The 12,982-nt window shown below is 33.5% G+C and overlaps 1 protein-coding gene across 1 annotated transcript in view; it reads right to left on the bottom strand.

The window, feature by feature from the left end:
* The window catches only part of LOC129947557 (galactokinase-like), a 79,469-nt gene extending 67,612 nt beyond the window's left edge, over positions 1 to 11,857 (bottom strand). The window contains exon 1 of the mRNA XM_056058159.1: positions 11,600 to 11,857. The gene's annotated coding sequence lies outside the window, so the exon portion shown is untranslated. The remainder of the gene's footprint in view (positions 1 to 11,599) is intronic.
* Positions 11,858 to 12,982: the final 1,125 nt, after the last annotated feature.

Consider the following 12,982-nt stretch of genomic DNA (forward strand, 5'->3'; position numbering starts at 1 on the left):
AATTCGCTGTCTTAACGGATCTCATACCATTTTTGTAGTCCATATCTCAAGAACTAGTTGAGATATCGACTTCAAATAAAATTTGTTTTGGAGATGAAATTTTGGTAGGTAGGTAAAAGGTTGAAATCGTATTTAAGTCGTAAAATTTTGGAGGTGACAAATTTGTTTTTAGTTTTTTTGATTTATAAAAAAACAGTTAAATGGATTTTTTAAAAAAAATATACTTCTTTGATATCACGTTACAATATATTTTATAAAATGTTATTCAAGTTTTTAGCGTTTTTGGTTCGTAAGTTATTTAGGGTTAACCAAAATGTTCACCTTTTTTTCAAACTGCTAAGGTAAAAAAACCACCAACGCAAGTTTTTTGAGAGCCCTTTCTGCATCTTTCTGCCTTCTTATCTGTATAACAAAATTTATTTTAAATCTAATCTCTTCTGGTTCTTGAGCTATAGACGACGAAAAAAACGTCGCGAACGTACGTACAGTCGTACACACGCACGCACCGACATCTTTATTTCGACTCTAGGGACCTTGAAACGTCGAGAAATTTCAAAATTTTCAATTTAACAAATCGGACCCATTACAATAACTTCCTATGGCAAGTTAAACATAATTAAATATTATTAATATCACGTAGGAAGATATTGTAATCGGTCTTATTTGTCCAATTGAACTTCTTGACATTTCTCGACGTTTCAAACTCCATAGATTCTAAATAAAAAAAATGTTTAAATATATGTCAGAGGGTGCTTTGTATATGTAACCTAGTACGTTCAGACGTCCGTACTTTTGTTAAGCTTTTTTGTCGTCCATGTCTTAAGAACCTGTAGAGATATCTAAATGGTTTTACAATTGGTGGCGGAAGATATTGGTGCCCCGTGGCGACCATTTTCTTTTTTTGAGATCTGTCAAATTTTTTGTTTATTACATGATTGTAACACGATTGAAAAGAACGTTCAAATGATAAAACTTTATTATCAAAATGATAGTTCGTTAACGCAAACGCTGTGTGGATTGCGCTCATTTTACGGTAGATGTGGTGTCGACTCTTTAACGTTTGGTGGCCAAACTTAAGATAAACGGTTCAGTAAAAATCAGCCAACACCCGCACGTTCAAGGAATGCAAAATCGGCCAAGAACATTGCCGCGGTCCGTGAAAGTGTACAGCAATATCCAAGGCAATCTCGGGTGCACAAGAACTCGGCCCTACGCAGACTTCAACTTGGTAAATATTGAGTCGCGACTTGGGGTTCCACCAGTACAAGATCCAACTGACCCCAGGAGCTCTAAGTTTATGACCATAGACAACGCCGTTTGTTCGCTGAATGGGCTTCGAATCGTTTGGAAGACGACCCCAATTTTGGCTGAAAATCATCTTTAGTGACGAGGCGCATTCTTGGATGAATAGCTTAGTTAACAAGCAAGATTTTCGTATATGGGATGCCAACAATCCACGCGAGGCTCACCAGGTGATAATAGATCCACAAAAAATTACCGTTTGATGCGGATTTGGGGCCGGCAGCGTAATTGGTCCGTGCTTTTTTAAAAACGATTTTATTGAGGCGGTCACTAGGTCAACAGCGGGCGCTACATAGCGATGATAACTAATTTCTTTTGGCCCAAATTGAACTATATGGACCTGGACGACATGTGGTTTCAGCAGGACGGCACTACGTGCCGAACAACAAACGCCACCAAGTTCATAGGATTTGACCCCGCTAGACATTTTCCTGCGGGGTTTCTTTAAGTCGCAAGGATATGCAAACTAACCACAATCAACCTATGCCTTAAAGGTGAACATAACACATGCCGTCGCTCAAAATCAAGAGGATCTATCCGGAAGAGTCATTGAAAATTGGACCACTCGGATCCGAGCATTTGAATGATGTCATATTCCACACTAATGACATACAAGCGCCTTTTAAATAAAAAAAAATAATGTAGTTGAAACCTCACACACAGCTTGTTCTGATTCCATTTCAACCTCTACACCCATTTATTGAAAAACCCTTCACAAAAATGAAATATTAAAAAAGAAATAGTGGTAAAATTGATAAAAGTTGCTTTTCGATTAAAAATCTCGTTACAGAATCAGATATTGAAATCAATTTAATTTTATCAGCTTATAAATATTGTTGCCAACTTTTATTTAGTTCCTTATAAATATTATATGCACAACTTTTTTACGAAACACCAAAACTTATAAAAACAACAGAAAACTGATATGAAAATTTATTTTTTCGAAAGATATTGACTTCAAATTTTGTATCTCGGACAAAATAATGTTACTAATAATATTTTGTTAATGTTTTAGAGTAATCGACAGACGGGAACGGATATCAGCATGGGTCACACCACAGTCTTTCTTTAAGAGTTTAAATTCGTGATGTCTTATTTTATATCGGCTTTGACAAAAAACTATCAGGCTTATGTTAAGTTATGCCTGTAACAATAAATGAAAACCAAAAACTAGAAACATATAACTTCTACGCATATTTCCTGCCAATTCAAAGCTTTTACTCTAAGTTTTTTATTGACTACCTAATTTTAGTTTTTGGTGATTTTCTTACATTCTTTAAGAAAATAAACACAAACAACGCCAATGGCAACACTTAATAAAAATATAAAGACATCAGCATGCAAAAAGCATACCCAAGAAGCACAAGTGTGAAAGAATGTTTTGCTGACAATTAGAAAGTTATACTCTCATCGTCATTGCAACACAACAACAAACACCCACCACTCGTTGCTGCAGCAATGGCGCTCTGCACCGGGCCTTCCTTAGAAGACGCGACTAGGATGCAAAAAAGGACCCTTTCCTGGAAGTGTGAGTGTCGTGTAATGTTATTATGCTAATTTTGAATTACGACGTGTACGCGGAAGTCAGGATTTATTTTGAATGTTGATAAGAAGAAAATTCTAACTGTATACGAGTGCATAGTACAATACTGAGTTTGATGCAAGTGCAACACAGCACAGAAGCATAATGCATATAGGTTAGTTGTTGGAATAGCAGAATTCTAAAGCCAAAACCATTGTGACTCTTGTCGCGCTTTTCAATAATTTATTATACTTAGTTAAATATTATGTACGTTAAGATGTTATACAAGCATAGGATGTGAAGGTCTCTTCATTTGCTTAAATAACTTGCAAAATTAATTCATATTTCAACTTGAAAGAAAGTGGATAAAGTTATCGTTTATGTTACTATCTTGAGGAAGACAATTCCCAGATATTGAAGTGGAGAAGACAAGTGGTTTTGAAAACATTCTGTGTGGTGTAGGAACTTATGTATTTTCGCTAAAATTGATAACAATAGATTTTTCACGATAGCTATAATATTATTATTGTACGAAAAACAACTTGAGCTAGATGATAATTTATGTCTTATTTAACTTTTGCACTTCGAAAGTTTTATCGGGAATTATGAAGTGGACTATAAGTTATTTAGTTGTTAGATTATTTATGAGTATGCGGATCGTTGTTTATATTAACTACGAAAGATGAAATGTAAATAAAGAGCTTAAGACTTTTTTCCTACAAAACTTAATAAATTTGAATGGTTTCTTATAGTAATTTTTATTATTTTTTGTTATTATTATGTAAGCGAAGTTTGTGGCTGGATCGCAATTACTTGATGTTAAAATTCATCAAGTGAGCTATTATGAATTACTATTTACTCATAAACCCTCAAGTACTCAGGTTTACTTATTTGCTATATTTTTTTGGATATTTTGTTACGTAAGTATCGTTTTTGCAGTAGGTAGAGCGGTTGAACAGCAGTTAATATTTAATTTGGTTATATGGGATTTTGATGAGTGTTTTTATTTTGTTTATAATGTAAATTGAAAGTTCGTCTATATCAATTTTAATTAAAGAACCTTCTTTTATAATAAGCGCGCATTCAAGGGGATATTACTGCCCTTAGCATGCAGAGATATAGTGTGAGCACTATAGGAAAGAGGGAGCGGGTTTAAATGTAGATGTCGGTGCACATTTTAAATTCCTCAATATTGCAATGACTGGGAAAGACAGAGTGTGTTTAGGCATTCTACATTCGTAAGGTATGGCTAAAGAACGAATCTCCGTACTTGACAGTAGGACTGAAGTTGTTATCGCGAGTATACTGATGAGCAATCCTAGAAGCTCGAGTATTACGGTTGACTGTTTAAATTAAGGAGTGAGCTGGCTATTTCTCGAAAGCATTAATCGTTAATATAGCGATGAAAAAGGTCGAGACAAGAAATTTAACGATGGAGTTGAACCAATGATGAATACTATCCAAAAGGCTTAAGTAAGTTTCAGGATCACTAGCCTAGAGTTGAGAGTTATGTGAGAGTTATATTCAATTTTTGATTATATATTAGTCTTTTAGATATTACGCAGATCCGAGGGGAAGACAAACTTCTTGCATCAGCTTCTAAAACTCAAACATCATGCCGCATTTTTGGCGACATCTCGTAGGTGATTGTTTTACAAGAGGTGGTTGGGAATACACAAACCAAGAATACCAAGATTGTAGTCCCTTTGATATATTTCGCTTTAACGATAGCATTAGGTTTTCGTAGCATTAAATTTCACACGGTTTAGTAGTTCCCACAATGAAGTGCAGTTTAGATTGGAATTTAATGATGGGCTTATCATATTTTGTCCTTACATTTCCACATCGAAACGAATATAAAAAGCTTTCGTCACTATTGTCAGCTAAGCAATTTATTGGAATAGAAGTTGCAGACAAGAGATAGTTAGTAAAAATAAGAAAAAGTGTCGGAGACAAAACAGAGCCGGGTGGAACACCAGCGTTTATATTTTTGGTTTCAAAATTGAATCAAAAGAAAAGTTCTTGTCAAACGAAGAAGAAATAAGTCGATACCAAAAACGTCCTATGTACAGCTAGCTCATGTATAAGCGGATCGCTTCATACGACCCCATCTGCAACACTGGACACCTTACTCTAGCTAACATCTCTTGACATTTTTACCAAACAAATAGTTGCAAGCTCTTCTATTCGCCTCAAAGCTTAATCGCAGTGGACTAACAACAAAATTGGTCACTCCGTAATTCAAAGGTGTTAAGAATTAATTCCAAAGTGCACAGACTACACCATCCCCCAAATGCAATTCGACAGAAATTTCGAGCTTTCTATACATCCTAGATCTTTCTGGGAGGAAAGGACATTCCTGCAAGATGGGTCAATAAATTTTTATACAGATGGTTCAAAAACAAAAGAAGGGGTTGGTTGAGGTGTGTACTCTGATCGACTGATATTTAGTCTCTTATTCCGCCTTTCCAATCATTTTAGTGTGTTCTAGGCGGAACTTTTGGCGAGAAGTGTTGTCCTGGCTTAAAGAAAACGTGATATCAACATCTAATATCAGTATTTTCTCAGATGATCAGGATGCTATCAGATCACTGGACTCTGTCTCTACAAACTCTCTAAAAGTCCATAACTGTCGATCATATCTAATGGAGAAAATGTACAACAGTTTAATATTCACTTTTGCTGGGTGCCGGGCCATAGAGACATTCTATTTTACTGTGAGGCAGATGAACTCGCCAGGAACGGTACATCATCATCATTCTACCACGTTTGGCACATACTGGCATACCAATCGCTACTTGTAAACTATGCTAATGCAAGACGATGTGAGGAGGGCAGGCACAAGGTGGAACAACATCACCACGTGTCAAGTCACAAAAAACCTCTGGCCAACACTAGATTTAAAACGTTCAAGGTACTTGCTATCTCTAAGCAGATCGTATATAAGCTCGATAATGGGTGTTTTAACCAGGCAACGACCTAGTCACTGAAAAAGCTTCGGTTCATATCGATCACTGAAATTAAGCATCAGTGAGCGTGTTTAATAGGCAAATGGGGGACCGTTTCGAAATCGACCGCGTGCTGTTGCCATGTGTTTTTTCTTTCTGTCCTTCTGTCTTAGATTATTGTCTTGTGTTGTCATCACCTTACATAGCCTAGTCGCTCAAGGTGTTGTGTTCTCTACTCAGTAGATTTATGTGATGAGTAGTGTGAAATGTAATGTAATGTAACACTGTCTAATAGGAAAGCACGCCTCCTGACTAAGCTATTTTCAAATGACTTTTGCAGATGCTGTATGGACGAGAAAGAGGAGGAAACAGTTCTTCACCTTCTCTGTACATGCCCTGTTCTAGCTCAAAAACGCAAGAATTACCTAGGAGAATTCTTCTTTAACGATCTAAACGAACTAAATCATATCAGCATTATCAGCCTCTCACGTTTCGTAAGGGACTCAAATTGGTTCCATTAAACTTAGGAGAAAGCCTCAAGATTCATGTGGTATCACAATGGGCCATTAAACTGGCACAAGTGTGTCCGTTTCTATCTTGGACAGCCACTTTAACCTAACCTAGCCTAAAAGCATGCATTTTTTGATGAGAAACCACATGCCTTCGAAATATCAAGTGCAATTATCTTACTTTCTCCAGAACAATTTAAGGATTTGTTCCACTTATCGATGATATAAATCATGAGCTTTTGTTCTTTAAGATATTTGCTAAGCTCATTTTTAATCATCGTTTCCATTTTTAAGATTTACTCAAAGCCAGCCCAAAAGAATGGGATAGGTGGAAAAGTTTTCACAGTGGTTTCGCTTGCATGTAAGAACACTTCTTCAATAGTGGAGATACCATCCATATACCAGCGGGCTAATGAATCTTGAGATTTATTAGTACTCCCGCTACAATAATAATACGAACAAAATTGGTCACATAGAATTATTAGCAAGCCCAAGAACTGACATGATTCTATTAGGTAAGGTGAAATTTTCTGCGACCGCCTTGCAAACAAGTTAGCTTTCTCAATAGAGCAAACTAAAGGAGTTTGACTGTAAACAAGAAACAAACGTTATAAGTGAAATGAGGAAGAATTCCTCATGCTTTTACGTTTGACTTTAGTATACATCACTCCCAAGGAAGCTTAGTGGCCAGTTAAACTTCCTGAAAAAATTATTAAGACAGTCGCAGTTGGCTTTCTGGTCTTCTTTTTAGGTCTTTCTATAACTGGATTTGTACTGCATCTTTTTAGGTCTTTATTAGCAGATATAACACAATGTTATGATGTGTATTTATCAGGGTCAGAAGTGAGAAACAAGTCAAGGGTATTTTCTGCTCTGACGTTAACGTGATATTTGATTAGGCCCATTAACAAGCTGAGTAAAATGTTAAAATTCAATAACAATCTCAGCACACATTCCTTTTGCCCATTCTGACCGAAATAGAAATCACTCACTTAAATGGCTAAAACTCCACAAAAGAATCTATTTATAAATGTACGATTTTATATTAAAGTTCTAATGTAGAAACCATTCTGTATGAGTTTTAAAACGAATGGATGCCAAAATATATTGATAAATACATTTTATAAAATACCCTTGTTTTTTTGGCATTCCATAAACAGTACAGTAGAAAACTCACAAAAAAACTCACAAAAAAACTCATCGGCAGTAGCCAAATTTTTGTATTTTAAAATTGGTAGAACTGAAAGAACATCTGTCAGAATGATTATAACAAAAAACACACATTTATAAGGAAGTTTTGTGAAAATCAAAAGTTTAAATTAACTTACCAAAGAAACTAACTAAAACTAATAAAATGGATAATTTTCAAGAAGAAATGGTAAGAAAACATCTGGAAATTGATATTCTATAAAAAAAAGTTCAACAAAACAATTGCAGCTTTTTAAACTTTAAAAAGAGGGTTTGTTCGTAGACTACTACATTAACATGTGGTGTTGAAGCGAGTTTGTACAGCTCGACTCAATTCTTTATATACCTGAATAGAGTTGAAATGAGTTTGATCGGAGTCAAGTCAAAATTTGTGAAGAAAAACCTGTGTGGAGGAGTTGGTTTTACAGATAATGCATTATGGTCTGTTTATTTGCAAAAAACTATAGTTTTATTTTAATCAAACTAAAACAAAATTGCACATGGAGTTGGTAGCATATTCTAATAAGGTGCAGAACTATTCAGTTCTTCATTGTTTAACACGAATCAAACTATCTCACTTGCACTTCATAAGAAATATCGAAATATCAGTTGCATTTTAGAAAGTGCTGCCAAACTTAATCATTTTTAAGTCTTCTTGTTCCGTGGAAACACCAAAAAGATTTATTTAATCTAAACTGAGGTAAAACTTTGGTGGAAACATAGCAAAACTTAATTATCATTTTTAACTTCCCATAGGAAGTTATTGTAATGGGTCCGATTTGTCAAATTGAAAATTTTGACATTTCTCGACGTTTCAAGGTCCCTAGAGTCGAAATAAAAGATTTTTAGAAAGATGTCTGTGCGTGCGTGTGTAAGTCGTTTGTACGTCCGTACGTCCGTACGTTCGCGACGTTTTTTTCGTCGTCCATAGCTCAAGAACCAGTAGAGATATCGACTTCAAATAAATTTTGTTATAAGGCAGAAAGATGCAGAAAGTGCTCTCAAGAAAATTGCGTGGGTGGTTTTTTTACCATAGCAGTTTGAAAAAAAGGTGAAAATTTTGGTTAACCCTAAATATCTTACGAACCAAAAACGCTAGAGACTTGAATTAAATTTTATATAATATATTGTAACGTGATACAAAACAGGTATATTCTTTGAAAAAAATCAATATAACGGTTTTTTTTATAAATCAAAAAAACTAAAAAAAAAAATTTTTAACCTCCAAAATTTTACGACTGAAATATGATTTCATCTCTAAAACAGTTTTGTGCAACGACGAACAATGTTTTTGACATCTGATAAAATTTTGAGAAAAATCTAATTGACAGTTTTTTTTACAAAAAATAAAAACCTAAAAAAAAATGTATAAAAGTTGGTAAAAATTGATTTTCGACTCAAATATCTTTTCAAAACTTTGAGATATTGGCTTTGATTTACTTCTATATTTCAAAACATCTTGTTGTCAACATTCAGTTAAAGTTTGAAAAAAATTGAATTGACAGTTTTTTTACAAAAAATTAAAAACCGAAAAAAAAATTAACAAAAGTTCGTAAAAAATGATTTTCGACTCAAATATCTTTTAAAAGCTTTGAAATAATAGGTTTTAACTAATTTTTTCTTATAAGAAATAATGTTTTCAACATTAGGACAAATTTTGAGAAAAATCTAATAGACAGTTTTTTTTTACAAAAAATAAAAACCTAGAAAAAATTTATAAAAGTTGGTAAAAATTGATTTTCAACTCAAATATCTTTTCAAAACTTTGAGATATTGGCTTTAATTTACTTCTATCTTTCAAAACATCTTGTTGTCAACATTCAGTTAAAGTTTGAAAAAAATCGATTTGACAGTTTTTGTACAAAAAATTAAAAACCGAAAAAAAAATTAACAAAAGTTCGTAAAAATTGATTTTCGACTCAAATATCTCTTCAAAAATTTTAAATATTGGCTTCAAACTAACTTTGTCTTAAAAGAAATATTGTTTTCAACATTCGGTAAAATGTTGAAAAAAATCGAATTGGCAGTTTTTTTTACAAAAAATAAAACTCTGTTAAAAATTTACTTTCGGTTCAAACAGCTTTTCAAAAATTAAAATTATTGGCTTCAAACTTATTTTATTTCACAGAAAATATTGTTTTCAATATTCAGTAATTTTTATATAAAAATCCAACAGTCCGTTTTTTCATAAAAATTAAAATCTACAAAAAATAGTACTCAAATTTGGTAAAAATTGATACAAGTACATAGAGACAAACTTTTAAGCAAGACAAATCGACAGACGGGATGGGAAGTTATCAGTGTGGATCGCATCCCAGCCTCTTTTTCTTTTTTTCTTTTGCAAAATAAGCCCAGTTAATCCATTTTTATTAACGAAAGTAAATAACATCAATAGTTACAAATTGATTTTATTTTTCAATGGAAAACACATGATTCCAAATGCACAACTACTCAACGAACACAGCCATTGAGATACAAATGCAATATCAATCGTACCAACATTTGAGAACGAAATCATATAAGATCCATTCGAGACTCGTATAAATGTCAAAAACCCATCCGTAGTAAGATTCTACTTTAACTTTAATCGGTAGTATTCATACTACGGATATTGGTTTTGTTATTCGTTTAAAATCCTTCTAAACTTTTGGTTGATTTTCCAACAAAACACAGGTAATATATGAGTTAAGTATATGAACTCTTTTCACGTCTACTTCATGAATGTACATGAGACCTTTCTGTCAAAATCGGTTATGTTGCGTTCGAGAACTTCAATTCAGCAATGAATATCAAATATATACTGGTAATCCCTCCTTACGAAAACACACAATTTTAAAGGTTCTAAATGGTTATTCAAATATTCAAAAACAAAAGCAGAGCACGTAGAAAGCTTCATTTATACATATTTTAACTTAAAAACATATACAAAAGACGTATGTGGCTCTGCTCTGTATCTATAAAAAAATATGCTTTTAATTATTCAAATATTCACCACCTAAAAAAAAAAACAAAAGTTGTACGATATAACTTTAATTCAACATACCATATTTTTTGTATGTAGTTAAAACGCTGCATTTTGACTTCTAAACTTTAACATCTTACTCGGAAGTTATTTGCCTGGTCTTTATTTACTTTTGCTGTATAAACAAAGGTTTATAAATCCAAGATCCAGGAAATATCTAAACCTGCACACACAGCCACTAACAGACAAGTATAGAAATAGAAAAGCCCTTAACTAGTCTAAAGAAACTCACAGCCCTGCACCATAACCCCCCACCACATCACTCCCCCTTATACGAACATTTTTCTACTTCAGAAGTACTTAAACTATTAAGAACATGAATTTCCAGTAACTTGACTTATGTTTGTGTGTTGGCCAATAATTGACCATTCACTGCAGTTTGCCATTTGCCAAAGGGAACCAAGGCAACACATTCACCAGAGCCTTTCTTGAATTTCAGAAGTTTCGTCATCGTCATGGTCATCGTCTTAGTTGTAGTCGTAGTCATAGTCGGCCTCCTCGATCTTCGCCAGAATGGCCGGTAGTCGGTGTTGGTCGTTTCGGTTTCTCACTCGTATAGTTATATCTACAAAAAACTTATAAGACTGAAGAGCCAAAACTTTGTTCTTTTTAGTTGGGTTCTTTTTTGATAGCCATGACCACCGGCTCACCAGTCGTCCCACAACAACAACAACAACAATTTTAACCCCTTATATAGCCCCCTTCGGGCAACCATCGCATCGCTTACAAGACGTACACTTACAGTACAAGTAACTATGCTATACAACAGCCCAGAAGATGGAACACACAAAATAAGAAACTTTTCTTAAGACTGTTTCGGCCAGGTTGAGTTGGTTTTTCGTTCGTCGGATTGGATACGTTGGAATGGGATGGGATGGGTAAGGATAGGAAGGGGAATATTCTTGAACACAGGGCACGAATAAGTTTCACTCCTAGATGAGTGATTGTTGAATAACTTTTTGTTGTTTATTTTTTTGTTTTCTTTTTGTTAAATATTTCTTTTTCATACACATTACAGCAATAAACAAATGAAAAGCAGGCCAAAACAATTGTTAAAGTTTGGACGAAAAGTGACGTTGATGTTGATGCTAAGAGATGACTTACTCACCTTTTTGAGAAAATTAATCCGAAACGAAAAATGTGTTTTCTCCCTGGAGTCTGGGTCTCGATGTGGATGTGGACTAAGGTTCAATTGTCTTTTATTTTGTTGTTGTTTTTTGTTTTGTTGAATTCTTCTTTGGTGTGTTTTTAATTTTATTAGCCGGATCCGATATCGGACGGAAAAAAGTTGTACCCGTGTTCTTTCAGCGAAACGACTTCGAAGTTCGAAGCGGACTGAGTTGCATTTCGTTATGTTCTCTTCGTTGTGTCACTGTCATTGTCATAATCAATTTATTTCTTATTCTTCTTCTTGTTTATTTGTTCGCTCTTACTATGAAGTACCTATACTTCTACAATAATATAAATACTATAGAGTATTTAAACACTCATCTTCAAATAAGGCCTGACAGTCAATGGCGTATGCAGGGGGGGTTGTAGGGGTCAGGACACCCCCTGGGAGAGTATTTTAGTTTTCGTTTTAATTCTCTTGAATATGAATATGACCCTCCTTGTATTTTAAAATTTATTATTTATCTTCTTATATATAAAAATGAATCGCACAACGCCTGTACCAATTTGTCCAATTCTTTTTTTAAAATGTTCGTTGAAGTTTACGGCGAGAAAAATTGCAATAATTGCCGGAAAAATCATAAAACGGCTCTTTTCTTTTTCACATACAAATGTTTTCTAACTTAAACGTAGTTGCTTAAAGAATTTGACTACAAGTCATATCAAATTAAAAAAAAAAAACAGGCTGGGATGCGACCCACACTGATAACTTCCCATCCCGTCTGTCGATTTGTCTTGCTTAAAAGTTTGTCTATATGTACACGTATCAATTTTACCAAATTTGCTATTTTTTATAGATTTTACTTTTTATGAAAAACGGACTGTTGAATTTTTATGTATAGAAATCACTGAATATCGAAAACAATATTTTCTGTAAAATAAAATTAGTTTGAAGCCAATATTGTATAGTTTTGAAAAGATATTTGAGTCGAAAATCAATTTTTACCAACTTTTGTTAAATTTTTTTTTAGGTATTTAATTTTTTGTACAAAAACTATCAATTCGATTTTTTTCAAAATTTTACTATATGTTAACAACAATATTTTTTGAAAGATAAAAGCAGTTCAAAGCCAATATCTACAATTTTTGTAAAGATATTTGAGTCGAAAATCAATTTTTACCAACTTTTATACATTTTTTTTTAAGGTTTTTATTTTTTTAAAAAAACTTTCAATTCGATTTTTCTAAACATCATTCAGAATGCTTAAAACAATATTTCTTATAAGATAAAATAAGTTTGAAGTCTAATTTTCAAGTTTTTGAAAAGATATTTGAATCCATATTCAATTTTTACCAACTTTTGTTAATTTTTTTTCGGTTT

This window comes from Eupeodes corollae, chromosome 2 (assembly GCF_945859685.1).
Source record: "Eupeodes corollae chromosome 2, idEupCoro1.1, whole genome shotgun sequence".
Lineage (NCBI taxonomy): Eukaryota > Metazoa > Arthropoda > Insecta > Diptera > Syrphidae > Eupeodes > Eupeodes corollae.